Genomic DNA, 13,728 nt, shown 5'->3' with positions numbered 1-13,728 from the left:
TATTAGTTATCCATCTTATACATATTAGTGTGTATATGTCAATCCCAATCTCCCAATTCATCCCACCCCCACCCCCCACCACTTTCCCGCCTTGGTGTTCATACGTTTGTTCTTTACATCTGTGTCTCTATTTCTGCCTTGCAAACCGGTTCAACTGTACCATTTTTCTAGATTCCACATAATGTGTTAATATACGATATTTATTTTTCTCTTTCTGACTTACTTCATTCTGTATGATAGTCTCTAGAGTGGCTGGATGATTATAATGCCCACTCTGTCCCACCACCCAGCACTGGACACTGGACAGTAAAGTTGTGTGGACAATGTCTATAATATAATGAGGCCTACTTGATAGGACTTAGGGTTTACTTTTGTAATTTAAAAAAGTTATAAAATCTTAGCCTTCTTGCATTTTTTAATTCTTTGATACATTTTTTAATTGAAGATATGTGTTTGATGCCAAATTTTTATACAGGAATAAACTGAAGGATTATGACATGGTTTCTATGGAAAAAATGAGGTCCACTGTACAGTAATCCACTTACGGCAAGGTGTTCAAGAATGCTTCTTAAGTAATGTGGGCCTTGGGAGAAAGCACTATTTTTCTCAGTGGATATTGAGATTGCAGAGGGCTGATCCTTGTCTTATCTCTGCATTATCCTGCTTTGCTCAAAGGACCTTGCAGAGTGCTGTGCACATAGTAAATGCTCATTAAATATTTCTTAAATTAAACAAATATAATTAAACCTACAGACATTGTTTCTGAGCTCTTGATGGTTCTCCCTCATTGTCTCGGATTTTTCCTCGCATGGAGTTTGTATCGTATAGAATGTCTAGTAGAACTGCCCTTAGAGCCTTTCAGCTCACTGTTTTGTTCCAGGGGTCGCTGCAGCAAACAGCCACATTCCAGTGTAGCTGACAGCACCTCTCCGGAGCGACCCTGCCTAGCTCACACTTTCTGCCCTCAACATCATAGGATCCCCGCAGGAGTCTGCCCAAAGCCCTGATGCATGCACAAGACTGGGAGAATGAGAGGGTTAACCCCTCCAAAATAACGCTGGATCAGTGTGGGATAGACGCTCACCGTTAAAACCTCCTTCTTCCCCGTCTTGAGTAGATTTTGAGGGGGATTCTGTGCAGCTCCCCAGAAGGTCCAGCCAGGACTGGACGGTGGCCCAGTGACCACAGCAGTCACCGGCTCGATAAGCGCCTTCGATTGGCATTTCTTCAATTGGCATCTCCCCAGTTCCTCACTCTCATTCCACAATCATTTTCAAAGTATACCACCTGGACTCAGTCCTTTGTCTTGGACTCAACTTTAGGCTGGGCCACATGCAAATTCTAATGAAATTCAACCTGGTTTACTCAGTAGTCACCTAGAACTGTTTTGGTTTGCATTTGCACCTTCTCCCTCACTGTACGAGGGCCTAGATGTACCTAGGATGTGAGATGGTTTCCAGGGCTGGTTTCAAGCCAAACAAAAAGAACAGATTTTACTTGTCTCTTTTAGAGCACTGAGTGTGGCAGGTTTCACTCCAGCTGGCAAAAGTTGTCATGACTGGGTGGGGTTTCTGAGGATGTGAACATTCCTTCTTAGCTTTTAGGATGGCTTAGGAAATGGCTGCCTGCTCTGTCCTGGACTCCATGTATTTCAGGGGCTACCTTCAAGCAAGGAGCAGACTTCCCATCACCTGCTCTACGGAGCTCTGGAGAGAGCAGGCAATTTGTAACTGACAATGACAGGAAGTATGTTCCTGTCCAGTTTTCCCAAGATGGGGGAGGGTTTTTGTTTCCTCTCAGAGAGTTGAATCTTCAGAAGAAATTTAACAAAGCCTCAGGTGGAATTTCTGTCCAGATGGGACCAGATCACAAGGAAGATCTCGTCACTTCTGCAGTATCTTTGATTATATGTGCTGCCATTTTGTAAGATTTAGGTTTCAACCTTCAAGAAGTTTATTTCCTAATCTCCTCGCTCCTCCAAAGAAACAGACTTGCAAAGAGGATACTTACTCTGTCACCAGTTGACTGAAGATGGCTTTATTCACCTGGCCTCCAGGACGGAAACATAAGAGGCTGTTTGAACTGATCTAAATTCTTATCCTGGGATTGCCTTCTGCTTGTTTTATTTTGCTCATAATGTAGATATTATGCATGTTTGTATAAATCTAAATTTTTAGATATGGGTGCACATGTGTCCATAAAAGCATTTGATCCTAAGACTAGCTTTTATCTGAGGATTAGGACAACAGTGAAGTGTCTACCTCAAAACTTGGAGCTAAAGTCGTCCTCGAGATGGAATCCTTATTTTAAACTTTGTATTTTGGCATATTTTCAGATTTACAGAAAATTGCAAGAATAGCACAAAATGTCCCATGTATCCTTCACCAGATCCTCTAAGTTTTAACATTTTACCATGTTTACTTTATCTCTCTGTCTCTGTCTCTCTCTCTCTCTCTCTCTCTCTCTCTCTCACACACACACACACACACACACACACACACACAAAAACACTTGTTTTTCTTCTTAACTTTTTGAGAGCAAGTTGCAGACATGACATCCCTTTGCCCCTGAGTACTTCAGTGTGTATTTCCTAAAAAAAAGGCAAAGTCTCTCTGTAACCACAGTAAAATGATCAAAATCAGGAAAGTAACACTGACACAATACTACTAGCTAACCTATAGACCTTGTTCAAATTTTGCTAGCTGCCCAATAATGTCTTTTTTTTTTTTTTTTTTTTTGCAGCGCCTCGCAGCTTGCGGGATCCTAGTTCCCCGACCAGGGATGCAACCTGCGCCCTCGGCAGTGAAAGCTCAGAGTCCCAACCACTGGACAGCCAGGGAATTTCCCAGTAATGTCTTTGTAGCAAAAGAAAATCTCAGATCGTAACATTGCATTCAGGTGTCACATCTCTATGGTTTCCTTTATTTATTTATTTTTTTTGAATAGTGTCTCCGTCTTTCCTTGACTTCATGAATTTGAGTTTTTTGGAAGGTTCAGGCCAGTTATTCTGCAGAATGTCTCTCAATGTAGATTTATCTGATGTATCATCATGATTAGACTCAGATGATGCAGGCTTGGGCAGGAATATCACAGTGTTGCTGTATTCTCTGTGTGTCGTATTAGGAGATACATCAAATCTATTTGTTACTAGTGATGGTAGCTTGGCTAATTTAGTGAAGGTGGTGTCTGCCAGGTTTTTCCATTATTCAGTTATTATTTTCCCTTTGTAATTAATGAGTATCATGTGGGGAAATCCTCTGAAATTCTATAAATATCCTATTACTCATAAAATTTTCACCCACTAGTTTTAGCATCCATTGATGACTCCTAACTGAATCAATGAAAATCAATGATGATTTTGTAGAATATAGTTCTTAAGAGGTTAGTCTTTGGGTCGATCTGCAGAACAATTTTGTTAAATATTTACATGAAAAACCTTATTGGGTATATTAGTCAGCTTGGGCTGCCATAACACAATACCACAGATGGGTTGGCTTAAACACAGAAATTTATTTTCTCACAGTTCTGGAGGCTGGAAGTCCAAGATCAAGGTGTCAGCATGGTCTGTTCTGGTAAGGACCCTCTTACTGGCTTGTGGACAACTGCCTTCTTGCTGTGTCTTCACATGGTGGAGGGGGAGAGAGAGAGAGAGAGAGGGAGCTTCTCTTCTTATAAGGCCACCAGTTTTATCGTATTATGGCCCCACCCTGATGATATCATTTAAACTTATCTCTTAAAAGCCCTATCTTCAAATACTATCACATTGGGGGTTACAGCTTCAACACATGAATTTTGCGGGGGACATAATTCAATCCATAGCATTGGGGTTGTAATTGTCATTGTATCATCTTTGTAAATTAATTTTGGGAAATTGATACCTTTACAATATGGAAACTTCACATCCAGGAATATGGTATATGTCAATTTTTCATCTCATTTTATGTTATTTATAAAAATCTGTGGTTTTCTTCATTTATACCCAGCATATATGTTATATTTGTTCATTAGATTTTTTTCTTGCCATTCCAAAGGGAATCTATTTTTCATTATACTTTCTAACTAAATATTTCTGGAATGTAGGAAAACACTCTTTGACGTAATATGTATTTCATATTTGCCTCTTTGTTTCAATAATTTTCCAGTTGATTATCCTGCATTTCTTAGAGATATTATTTTTTAAATTTTCAAATAATGGTAATTTGGTCAGTTTCTTTCTAAACTTTGTGCATTTCTTTTTCATCCTTTTTTCTCATGTTATTAAGCTCTATAAGTAAATAGAGCTTTCAGATCAATATTAAATAACTGTCATGATCATGGGTAACCAAGATGCGATCCTGATGCTAAATGATAAATTCTCCTGAATTTCACTGCAGGTGAGCATAATACAGGGAGGTGCCACGGCAGGGGTAGAGAGATGCGTTCTGGAGCCAAACTGTGTGTGTTCCAATCCCAGCTGGGTTCATTACACTCTCTTCTCTACTGTTGTGCTGGGTGGACTTGGGCAAGTTACTTAACCTTTCTGTTCTTGGTTCCAGCACTTGTAAAGTAGGGCTGGTAACAGTATTTCCCCGTGGAGCTATTGGGAAAATTAAATGCATTCATATATGTAAAGTACTTAAATAGAGACTGGCATGTAATAAATCCTATGTAAGTGCTTGCTGCTGTTTATAATATGGTATTGCCTGCTCTCTTGAAATATTTTTTAACATTTTAACAAAATATCACATTTTTCCTAGTTGACTAAGAGCTTTTTCTGGAATAGATGTTAAATATTATCAAATGCCTTTGCTTTGCTTTGCTTTTTATACAGCAGTTTCTTATTAGTCATCCATTTTATACACATCAGTGTATACATGTCAATCCCAATCTCCCAATTCATCACACCACCACCATCCCCACCCCACCGCCGCTTTCCCCCCTTGGTGTCCATACGTTTGTTCTCTACATCTGTGTCTCAATTTCTGCCCTGCAAACCAGTTCATCTGTACCAGTTTTCTAGGTTCCACATACATGCGTTAATATACAGTATTTGTTTTTCTCTTTCTGACTTACTTCACTCTGTATGACAGTCTCTAGATCCATCCACGTCTCTACAAATGACCCAATTTCGGTCCTTTTTATGGCTGAGTAATATTCCATTGTATATATGTACCACATCTTCTTCATCCAGTCGTCTGTCAATGGGCATTTAGGTTGCTTCCATGACCTGGCTATTGTAAATAGTGCTGCAATGAACATTGAGGTGCATGTGTCTCTTTGAATTATGGTTTTCTCTGGGTATATGCCCAGTAGTGGGATTGCTGGGTCATATGGTAGTTCATCCCTAGCCTTCTAAGGAACCTCCACACTGTTCTCCATAGTGGCTGTATCAATTTACATTCCCACCAACAGTGCAAGAGGGCTCCCCCCTCTCCACACCCTCTCCAGCATTTGTTGTTTGTAGATTCTCTGATGATGCCCATTCTAACTGGCGTGAGGTGATACCTCACAGTAGTTCCGATTTGCATTTCTCCAATAATTAGTGATGTTGAGCAGCTTTTCATGTGTTTCTTGGCCATCTGTATGTCTTCTTTGGAGAAATGTCTACCCAGGTCCTCTGCCCATTCTTGGATTGGGTTGTTTGTTTTTTTAATCTTGAGCTTCACGAGCTGTTTATATATTTTGGAGATTAGTCCTTTGTCCGTTGATTCGTTTACAAATATTTTCTCCCATTCTGAGGGTTGTCCCTTCATCCCGTCTATGGTTTCCTTTGCTGTGCAAAAGCTTCTAAGCTTCATTAGGTCCCATTTGTTTATTTTTGTTTTTACTTCCATTACTCTAGGAGGTGGATCAGAAAAGATCAGAGTGTTCTTCCTATGTTTTCCTCTAAGAGTTCCATAGTGTCCGGTCTCACATTTAGGTCTCCAATCCATTTTGAGTTTATTTTTGTGTATGGTGTTAGGGAATGTTCTAATTTCACTCTTTTACATGTTACTGTCTAGTTTTCCCAGCACCACTTATTGAAGAGACTGTCTTTTCTCCATTGTATAACCTTGCCTCCTTTGTCATAGACTAGTTGACCATAGGTGCATGGATTTATCTCTGGGCTTTCTATCCTGTTCCATTGATCGATATTTTTGTTTTTGTGCCAGTACCATATTGTCTTGATTACTGTAGCTTTGTAGTATAGTCTGAAGTCAGGGAGTCCAATTCCTCCAGCTCCACTTTTTTCCCTCAAGACTGCTGTGGCTATTTGGGGTCTTTTGTGTCTCCATACAAATTTTAAGACTTTTTGTTCTAGTTCTGTAAAAAATGCCATTGGTAATTTGATAGGGATTGTATTGAATCTGTAGATTGCTTTGGGTGGTATAGTCATTTTCACAATATTGATTCTTGCAATCCAAGAACATGGTATATCTCTCCATCTGTTTGTATCATCTTTAATTTCTTTCCTCAGTGTCTTATAGTTTTCTGCATACAGGTCTTTTGTCTCCTTAGGTAAGTTTATTCCTAGGTATTTTATTCTTTTTGTTGCAATGGTAAATGGGAGTGTTTCCTTAATTTCTCTTTCAGATTTTTCATCATTAGTATATAGGAATGCAAGAGATTTCTGTACATTAATTTTGTATCCTGTCAAATGCCTTTTCTTTTCCTGCCTTTGATTTGATGACCAATAGATTTCTTTATATTGAACTATTTTTGAGTGTAATAAAATAAATTTTGCCTTGACATGGTGTACATATTTGTTTAAAAATCATTTTGTTATGGAAATTTTCAAAAGTGAGCAAAAGTAGAGAAAAGAGTGTAATGAACCTTTATGCCTAGCTTCAACAATTATCAACATTTTGCCATTTCACATACTTCACATTTTCTAATACTCAAAGTACATTTTATATAATTTTGCTTGTGGCAAATCTTGTGTTGTTTTTATATACTGTACTTTGGATTTCTTTTTTTGTTAATGTTTTGTTTAAACATTTACATCCATATTCTTAAGTGAGATTGACCTAGTTTTCACCTGTGTGTGTGATGTATTGGGTCATGGTTTTTTAAAATCAAGTTTATACTCATATTGCAGAATAAAAATTATATTTTTATATTATTTTAGCTAAATTTTCTCTAAAATTTCCTGTTACCCTTGCCATTTCTAGATTCAGCTCCTCTATGGCTACAGCATTTAAAGCCTATAGAACCACGTAAGGAATAACATAGTAAAATATGGAAAATAAAAGTGTTACTGTTAGGTTGGAGGGTCTAAACAAGAATTTTGAAAGAACACATAAAAAGCCAAGCTTCCAAAATAAGTAGGCTCTGAACTGTGGGAAGGAGAAAATGTCAAAATTAATTTCAGTACGTGTTGAGAAAAAAGCATGTCCTTTGACTTCCCACACCAGGACCTCCAGTCCCTGGCAGGCAGGAAGCCCGGATAGTGATGGGGCGCTAGGAGGAGAGGGCACCCATCATCTATTTCCCAGGGAGGGTGAATAAACAGGATGATCCCAGCCAGGGATGCTACTAGCACACAAGATGCCTTTGTGTGATTATAAAAAGGGCTGTGTTGGAGGGGAGACCATTATTTCCTCTTTCACATCAATGTTATTTTTTAAAGTATTTTTAAATTCCTGAGTGTTTGGATTTCTTTGGATAAGCTTTTGTTCTCAGCGTCTTTATTCAAAAAGGTATTTTTTTTTTGAATTGTCACAAAAGAATGTAACGTGCAATTTCTATTTATGAAGTAATTGAGTTTTGGTGTTCTGATATGAAATTAATTTTTTAAATACTCTAGAAATATTTGAAAGGAAAATGTATTCTGTGAATTACAAAGTTTAAAAGTGTGTGGCTATTGAAGAAGGCCACTAGTTTTAGGATTAGGATATTCTATATCATTATGTAATTTTGATCAACTTGATCTTTTAAACATAAGAGATATGGATTAAATTCTTCCACTGTGATTATGATTCTGTCAAATTTTCCTTCTATTTCTAATAGACTGGCTTTATAAATTTTCATGATAATTATACACAGAATAAAATTTCTTAGTTGCTATGCATTCATTATGGATTTATTTTATTGTTATGAAATGCTATTTGTTTAGAAGTTTTCTCAATATGATAACAATATTGCTATCCTTTTAAATTTTTCTTGGTACCTCTTCACTCATCCTTTTTTTTTTTTTTTTAAACATCTTATTGGAGTATAATTGCTTTACAATGTTGTGTTAGTTTCTGCTGTATAACAAAGTGAATCAGCTATATGTATACATATATCCCCATGTCTCCTCCCTCTTGTGTCTCCCTCCCACACTCCCTACACCACCCCTCTAGTTGGACACAAAGCACCGAGCTGATCTCCCTGTGCTATGCGGCTGCTTCCCACTAGCTCTCTATTTTAAATTTGGTGTGTATATATGTCCATGTCACTCTCTCACTTCATCCCAGCTTACCCTTCCCCCTCCCCGTGTCCTCAAGTCCATTCTCTACGTCTGTGTCTTTTAAGATTCATTAGGTTCCCTTTGTTTATTTTTGTTTTTATTTCCATTTCTCTAGGAGGTGGGTCAAAAATGATCTTGCTGTGATTTATGTCTTAGAGTGTTCTGCCTATGTTTTTTTTTTTTTTTTTTTTAATATAATTCCATTTATTTGAGATACCTATAGTAGTCAAATTCATAGAGATGGAAAGTAGAATGGTGACTGTCAGGGCTGGAAGGGGGAATGGGGAGTTGTTGTTTAATTGGGGGCGGAGTTTCAGTCTGGGGGATGAAAACAGTTCTGGAGATGGATGGTAGCAACAGTGGCGCAACAGTGTGAAGATACTTAATGCTAGTGAACTGTACACTTAAAAATGGCTTAAAAGGTCTATTTTATGCATATTTTACCTTAATTAAGAAAAGATCTGAGGTGTCACTTTACGGTTTCTCCTTTCCGTGTTTCTTTTTGCAAAATAAGCAGATGCACACCCAGCCAGTCCCTCCACTCCTGCCCTCCCTCCACGTCTCACGTTCACTTAAGACAGAGCTCCCCCTCGTCACCACTCTTCCTGTAGACTTTAGGCTCCTCTAGAAACGTATCCAATGTTATACAAAGACTATGGCGACCTGGGAGTTACTTCACTGTTGGGAGGAAAATTCCCAATTTCCAAGTGTTATTTCCAAATGTTCTATAAGAGTTGAAAACATAAAATAACATCCTACAATAGGACAGCAAGGTGGCCACTGAAATGAATATGACCCAGAGGTTGTGCCTAAAAGCATTCTCAGCCTGTAACCCCTCACTCCCTTCCTACACCCTTCTTACCATTCATTTGTGGGCTGCTCCCTATTTTAGATGGAACTCTTATGTCCTCACTCAATTCCTCATCATCCCACAAATCCTACTCATTCCCCTTCCCAATGCCCATTGTCTTCCAGGAGCCAAAATGTTGTGTGCATCCCTGCTCCAGACCCCTAAGGAATGACTGGACTTTCCCTTCTGCATCAGTTTTCTCCCAGGATGCTCCTCCCAGGAATTCCTGGGAATTCCCCCAACAAATCCAAGACCAAGGCCCTTGATTCTTCATGCACCTCCTTTCTTGGGTGCAACCACTACCCTCTTAGCTTTCCCACCCCCACCCCCGGGTGCTGCCAAATTATCCTCCGAAAACGTGGCTGCAGCTCGCCATGCCTTGCCCTGCTTATCTCATCACATCCTGCATTTGCCTGGGAGCTAAGATCCTCAGACTCTTGACTCCACACGATTTCCCCTTCTCTGAGGACGGTGCTCTGGCTACTCTTGGTTCCTACTGCCTCTTCCCACATCTGCCCTCCTCTCTCAGCCCTTTCCGGTCTGCAAACACATTCCACAGACACATTCCACCGCATCCCACGTGGCGGTTACCAGAGGTAAAGGAGAAGATCTTGCGAGGGTTGGTCGCTAACATCTGCCTATGTTTTCCTCTAAGAGTTTTATAGTGTCTGGCCTTACATTTAGGTCTTTAATCCATTTTGAATTTATTTTTGTGTCTGGTGTTAGGGAGTTTTCTAATTTCATTCTTTTACATGTAGCCATCCAGTTTTCCCAGCACCACTTATTGAAGAGGCTGTCTTTTCTCCATTGTATAATCTTGCCTCCTTTATCAAAGATAAGGTGACCATATGTATGTGGGTTTATCTCTGGGCTTTCTATCCTGTTCCATTGATCTAAATTTCTGTTTTTGTGCCAGTACCATACTGTCTTGATTACTGTAGCTTTGTAGTATAGTCTGAAGTAGGGGAACCTGATTCCTCCAGCTCTGTTTTTCTTTCTCAAGATTGCTTTGGCTATTCGGGGTTTTTTGTGTTTCCATACAAATTGTGAATTTTCTTGTTCTAGTTCTGTGAAAAATGCCATTGGTAGTTTGATAGGGATTGCATTGAATCTGTAGATTGCTTTGGGTAGTAGAGTCATTTTCACAATGTTGATTCTTCCAATCTAAGAACATATTATATCTCTCCATCTGTTTGTATCATCTTTAATTTCTTTCATCAGTGTCTTATAGTTTTCTGCATACAGGTCTTTTGTCTCCTTAGGTAGGTTTATTACCAGGTATTTTATTCTTTTTGTTGCAATGGTGAATGGGAGTGTTTTCTTAATTTCTCTTTCAGATGTTTCATCATTAGTGTATAGGAATGCTAGAGATTTCTGTGCATTAATTTTGTATCCTGCTACTTTACCAAATTCATTGATTAGCTCTAGTAGTTTCTGGTAGCACCTTTAGGATTCTCTATGTATAGTATCATGTCATCTGCAAACAGTGACAGTTTTACTTCTTTTCCAATTTGGATTCCTTTTATTTCCTTTTCTTCTCTGATTGCTGTGGCTAAAACTTCTAAAACTATGTTGAATAATAGTGGTGAGAGTCAGCAACCTTATCTTGTTCCTGATCTTAGTGGAAATGGTTTCAGTTTTTCACCACTGAGAATGATGTTGGCTATGGGCTTGTCATATATGGCCTTTATTATGTTGAGGTTAGTTCCCTCTACGCCTACTTTCTGGAGGCTTTTTATCATAAATGGGTGTTGAATTTTGTCGAAAGCTTTCTCTGCATCTATTGAGATGATCATATAGTTTTTCTCTTTCAGTTTGTTAATGTGGTTTACCACATTGATTGATTTGCATACATTTAAGAATCCTTGCATTCCTGGGATAAATCCCATTTGATCATGGTGTATGATCCTTTTAATTTGCTGTTCGATTCTGTTTGCTAGTATTTTGTTGAGGATTTTTGCATCTGTGTTCATCAGTGATATTGGCCTGTACTTTTCTTTCTTTGTGACATCTTTGTCTGTTTTTGGTATCACAGTGATGGTGGCCTCGTAGAATGAGTTTGGGAGTGTTCCTCCCTCTGCTATATTTTGGTAGAGTTTGAGAAGGATAGGCGTCAGCTCTTCTCTAAATGTTTGATAGAATTCACCTGTGAAGCCATCTGGTCCTGGGTTTTTGTTTGCTGGAAGATTTTTAATCGCAGTTTCAATTTCAGTGCTGGTGATTGGTCTGTTTATATTTTCTATTTCTTCCTGGTTCAGTCTCAGAAGGTTGTGCTTTTCTAAGAATTGTCCATTTCTTCCAGGTTGTCCATTTTATTGGCATATAGTTGTTTGTAGTAATCTCTCATGATCCTTTGTATTTCTGCAGTGTCAGTTGTTACTTCTTTTTCATTTCTAATTCTATTGATTTGAGTCTTCTCCCTTTTTTTCTTGATGAGTCTGGCTAATGGTTTATCAATTTTGTTTATCTTCTCAAAGAACCAGCTTTTGGTTTTATTGATCTTTGCTATCATTTTCTTCATTTCTTTTTCATTTATTTCTAATCTGATCCTTATGATTTCTTTCCTTCTGCTAACTTTGGGGTATTTTTATTCTTCTTTCTCTAATTGCTTTAGGTGTAAGGTTAGGTTGTTTATTTGAGATGTTTCTTGTTTCTTGAGGTAGGATTGTATTGCTATAACCTTCCTTCTTAGAACTGCTTTTGTTGCATCCCATAGGTTTTGGGTCATCGTGTTTTCATTGTCCTTTGTTTCTAGGTATTTTTTGATTTCCTCTTTGACTTCTTCAGTGATCTCTTGGTTATTAAGTAGTGTATTGTTTAGCCTCCATGTGTTTGTATTTTTTACAGATTTTTTCCTGTAACTGACATCTAGTCTTATAGCATTTAATGTTGTCCCAGAGGTCTCTGAGACTGTCCTCAATTCTTTTCATTCTTTTTTCTTTATTCTGCTCTGCAGTAGTTATTTCCACTATTTTATCTTCCAGGTCACTTATCCGTTCTTCTGACTCAGTTATTCTGCTATTGATTCCTTCTAGAGAATTTTAAATTTCATTTATATAGTGTTGTTTGCCATTGTTTGTTTGCTCTTTAGTTCTTCTAGGTCCTTGTTAAACGTTTCTTGTATTTTCTCCATTATATTTCCAAGATTTTGGATCATCTTTTCTATCATTACTTTGAATTCTTTTTCAGGTAGACTGTCTACTTCCTCTTCATTTGTTTTGTCTGGTGGGTTTTTACCTCGCTCCTTCATCTGCTGTGTATTTCTCTGTCTTCTCATTTTGCTTAACTTACTGTGTTTGGGGTCTCCTTTTTGCACGCTGCAGGTTTGTAGTTCCCATTGTTTTTGGTGTCTGCCCCCCAGTGGGTAAGGTTGGTTCAGTGGGTTGTGTAGGCTTCCTTGTGGAGGGGACTGGTGCCTGTGCTCTGGTGGATGAGGCTGGATTTTGTCTTTCTGGTGGACAGTACTGCATCCGCTGGGTGTCTGTGACCTTATTATGATTTTAGGCAGCCTCTCTGCTAATGGGTGGCGTTTGTTCCTGTCTTGATAGTTGGTTGGCATAGGGTGTCCAGCACTGTAGGTTGCTGCTCGTTGAGTGGAGCTGGGTCTTAGCGTTGAGATGGAGATCTTGGGAGACCTTTTGCCGTTTGATATTACATGGAGCCAGGAGGTCTCTTGTGGACCAATGTCCTGAACTTGGCTCTCCCACCTCAGAGGCTCAGGTCTGAGACCCAGCTGGAGCACCAAGACCCTGTTAGCTGCACGGCTCAGAAGAAAAGGGAGAAAAAAAGAAAGAAAGAAAGAATAAAATAAAATAATGTTATTAAAATTAAAAATTTTTTTAAATTATTAAAAATAAAAAATTTAAAAAGTAATTTAAAAAAAGAAACAAAGAAAGAACACCCAAAACAAAAAACAAATCCACCAATGATAACAGGTGCTAAAAACTATACTAAAAAAAAAGAAGAAAATCGGACAGACAGAACCCTAGCACAAATGGTAAAAACAAAGCTACACAGACAAAATCACACAAAGAAGCATACACATACACACTCACAAAAAGAGAAAAAGGAAACAAAAACATATATCTATATATAAAAACAAAAAGCAAGAGAGCAACCAAATCAATAAACAAATCTACCAATGATAATAAACTCTAAATACTAAACTAAGATAAACATAAAACCAGAAACAAATTAGATGCAGAAAGCAAATTCCAAGTCTGTAGTTGCTCCCAAAGTCCACTGCCTCAATTTTGGGATGATTTGTTGTCTATTCAGGTATTCCACAGATGCAGAGTACATCAAGGTGATTGTGGAGATTTAATCTGCTGCTCCTGAGGCTGCTGGGAGAGATTTCCCTTTCTCTTCTTTGTTCGCACAGCTCCTGGGGTTCAGCTTCAGATTTGGCCCTGCATCTGTGTATAGGTTATCTGAGGGTGTCTGTTTTTTGCTCAGACAGGATGGGGTT

Source organism: Balaenoptera acutorostrata, chromosome 3, assembly GCF_949987535.1.
Source record: "Balaenoptera acutorostrata chromosome 3, mBalAcu1.1, whole genome shotgun sequence".
Classification (NCBI taxonomy): Eukaryota; Metazoa; Chordata; class Mammalia; order Artiodactyla; family Balaenopteridae; genus Balaenoptera; species Balaenoptera acutorostrata.
This window is presented reverse-complemented; position numbering follows the sequence as displayed.